Source organism: Enhydra lutris, unplaced genomic scaffold, assembly GCF_002288905.1.
Source record: "Enhydra lutris kenyoni isolate GAN:26980312 unplaced genomic scaffold, ASM228890v2 scaffoldscaffold48, whole genome shotgun sequence".
Taxonomy (NCBI): Eukaryota; Metazoa; Chordata; class Mammalia; order Carnivora; family Mustelidae; genus Enhydra; species Enhydra lutris.
Genome location: NW_019154132.1, coordinates 1558615 through 1562572, shown reverse-complemented (window position 1 = coordinate 1562572; position 3958 = coordinate 1558615).

The following is a 3958-nucleotide window of genomic DNA, read 5'->3' as shown; positions in this document are numbered from 1 at the left end:
CCCCCCCCCCCCCCCCCCCCCCCCCCCCCCCCCCCCCGCCCACCGCCTCGTGCTGCCAGAGGATCCTGAACAGGTTTGGAACTTTGAGAAGATGGGTATAGATAGAGTAAATTCAACCAAGGTTTAGAATAGGATTCATGTTTGCGTTGGTTTCCACTTCCTTTCAGTTTTCCACTTGATGTTTTGAAAAAAAGAAGAAGAAAGGAAGGAAGGAGGAAGGAAGGAAAAGAAATGCAGAAAAAAGGCTGACACTGGGTGAGATAAGTGAAATAGCTGTATTTATATTCAGGCCTGAAGGACTGTGTAACTCTCACTAGATTTACCTCCTCAGTCTCATGTTGTCCACAAAAATGCTGTGCCATCTCCAAGCTGCCTTATGTAGGAGAACACTCCACCCAGTGTGGCTAATTCCTCTCTAAGTAAGAGTGAGGCTGGGAGAGAGGATGTGCCCTCGGGAGGAATCACTTCCAATGAGACCCGACAGTTAGTTATTGGATTACACGTGCAAGGAAATGTAGTCTGACCAGGGACAGGGGCTGGAAGTGGGAGGAGGAGAGCCTGAGGCCTGGGAGCTGGCTGGGCCACACAAGGGCTGATGCAGGAGGCCCAGAAGGGGAGGTGCTGTAGACCAGAGGACCAAATGGGAGGCTGGGCTGGACACACCTCTCTGTCTACTCTGAAGGGATTGAGGTGCACGTATGTGTGCTGGAGAGCCTGGCGAGGGGGGGGGTAGGATAAAAGAATCTGAGATCAGTCAGGGATCTAGAGAAAGGCCAGCTGCAAAGAACCTTGGAACAGAACCGAGGCAGGTTCTGGGGGGAATGGCACTAGTTATCTGTGCCCTGGAGATACCAAATAGAGTATCTGCTCTTGGCTAAGCATGCTGGTGGGGCTGTAGAAGCAGCGGAGAGGGAGGGGTGGGAAGGGGGAAGCTGGGGGCTGGGCTGGGGCTGGCCCCAGACAGTGACCTGAAGTTGAGTGGAAGCAGGCTTTTTCCATCAAACCCTGCCTGGATACCACACACAGAGACCGAGTGTCAGTTTACTGCCCTGAGCCGGGCTCCTTTTCCCTAAGCTCCACAGTAATTAGACAAAGAAAACCTAAATTAGCTGAACAGGCGTCGACAGCTTCCTCCAGAGCACCCCTGGTACCTACATGGGAATGTGTCCGAAAATGGCTTGATTGTAGCCGAGAGTCAGCTAAGAAAACACGGCTAAAATGAACTCAGTTTACCGCTCATTTCCAATAGAAAAAAGAAACAAGTCAGTCTTTTCCGGATGGGATGTTTTGATTGAGTTGGGGGTGGGTGGGTGTTGCAGTTGCTTCTACTTCTAAGAATTTCTTTCTGAGCGACATGGGAGCATATTTTGGAGATGGGTCCCCATTTATTTCAGGTTTTTCCCCTCTTACCCCTTTTTGTCATTTTACATGGGACAATTTAAATGTAACTAAATATGGAAGTATATATAGTAGGTTCATAAGTCAGTGCTTTGAGTGTCTGAAAAATAATTAAATGCAATAGAAGCTGGTGTCAGGAGGACAGATAATAACTCAAAGGAGCCCCACTGACATAGCCTTCTGTGTGTGTGTGTGTGTGTGTGTGTGTGTGTGTGTGTGTTTAGTGGGAATAGAATTGGCCCAGGTGGAAGAATAAGGAAAAGGAAGGCAATCATCTCATTTGAAGGAGGGGATGATAGACAATGGATTTTGGGAAAATTCAGCAAGCAAGTAAATGTCACTGTCACTGAACCCTCTCTGATTGTCCACACTAGGAATTCGATGTATATTGATTTCAGGCCCTACAAGGTTTTAAGACCCAGTGACTGAAGAATAAAAAGCACCAACCCTCAAATTTCAGCGGGTTAAAATATCAGGGAGTTTTAGAGGCTCCATTCCCTATCCAGTCCAAGTGACCACGGTATTCATTTACCTAAACTCTTCAGACTTACAAGAAATACCACCTAGAGTTTGCTGAGTGTTCCAGGAGGCTAGACAGTCCTGAAAAGGCCATAGGCATTGGAATTACAGCCCCAGCCAGGAGCAGCTTCTGTTGACTCAAAGCTTGTTTCTCTCTCCAGGGGTCTAAATACTACCCTGCACTCCACAAAAATATGGAGGTTAATGACCTTAGTTATCCGAGCAGGAAGAGGCTCTTCTCTAAAATTCTTTCTTGCAGACCCCATCTTTGCCATGGAAATTCCCCTAGACCTAAAGATCGTTCTAGAAATACAAAACGTCTACTTTTGCTCCTGATAGATTTCACAAGTGCAAGGCTTTCCGCTCTTATCATGTCACAACCACGTGGTCCAAATACAGTTATCTCCCCTTTAGCCATAAGGAAACAGGGGCTCAGAGAGATCAGATGACCTGCTGCAAGTCACACCTGGGGAAGTGACAAAGCTGGCCTGTACTGGGGGGCCTAGGATCCCAGTCTAGGGCTGTTTCCAGTACCTTGCAGCAAAACCTCTCAACTTTGTTTTAATTACTCATTTATACAGGTCTCCTGGGTAAGAATGCATGTCAAATTCTTTATCCCTGGCAATAATATCTGAATTTCTGTTTAGAAGACAGTTTAAAAGGAAAGTTGTCTCTGATACATAGCCTTGCTTAAGATAATTCCCTCTCTTGGAAGCCCTTTCTTAAGGTGGTGAGCTGTTCCTGACTGACTTTCATTGCCTTATAAACAACACAAATCTTGATTTATTTTTTCTTACTGGAAGGAAAGGTATGGTTCGTTAAAATAAATATAGATGAGGCCAGGCTGCTCCTCGCTTAACCAGAAATACACAGCGTCGGGTGCAACCGCCCTCTGTCCATCCCTGGTGCTTTGTCCCCCTTTGGTTGACTGTCTCCGTCTGGGCTGCGGGTTCCTTTCCCGCTCCAAACCTCAAGGCCCCGCCCCTGCTCCAGCGCAGGGGAATGTAAACTTCGGGAAGCTTCGGTTTCTCCGATTTGTTTTGTAATCGGCGTTTTATTCTAGGAAATCTCTTCATTATTGCGGTTTAAATCTTATGTTCTTAGCATACTTCCTCTGCTTCGTGGGTTTTACATGAAATGGCTTAGACTAAACCAGTTACCCACCGGAGAGACGCATCCGCACCGACACTGTTTACCTCCATCCGAGACCTCTCCTCCTCGAGGCACTTCTCGCTCTGGTTACCCCTCCCTTCTTCCGCCAGCCTGGCTGGAGCAAAGTCTCTTCCCAAATCAGTCTGGAACTGACCACTATATTCACCCCGTGTTTTGGTACAAAATTAACTTATGTAGAAGATTCTCCAGCTCCCTGGAGGCCTTTCTAGTTGCTGACGATGAGCTCCGGTGCTGAGGCCAAGGGAGTGTCGGCTTGTTTGAGGAAACCAAGGAAGACCTCGAGCCTACGCGCCACAGAGGCCCCTCTAGAAACTTTAATTTATATTGAAAATCCGCCGCTGAGGAGAGGGGGACTTGGCGAGGAGGGGTAACGGTGGGGATTTTACACCCTTCTCGGCATCTGCTCTTCTTCTTAGGTCCAGAAACCCCCAGACCTCAGGGTTTGAACACCAGCCACCCAATTGCAAGTGTTTATTTGGATAGATTTTTCCCCCCGCTCTCCAAACGCCTGTCCCGGGCAGGGCTCTTTTTATAGCCACCTTCTTGAGATATCCGCGGATAGCCCCCTTCTCCTGGGCCTGGCGGTAGGCATGATTGGATACCTCGCTTGACCTGGTGTGAGGTGCTTGGAGAGGAAGAAAAAAGGATCCAATCTACCGGAACCCCAGGTGGAGACTGCGCCTCTACCCATTTCTGCCCTTCTCAGATTTCAAGGCCCTGGTGCTCTTCAGTTGGAGACGCGACTTTGGGATGCTCCCGGGAGGCGGGCTCAACTGCCCGCAGGACCTGACTCGGATGCAGGCCTAGTGGTACCAGGCCGGACATCCTGAGGGCTCCGGTGGACCATCCTTTTGTATCGTCCACAGCC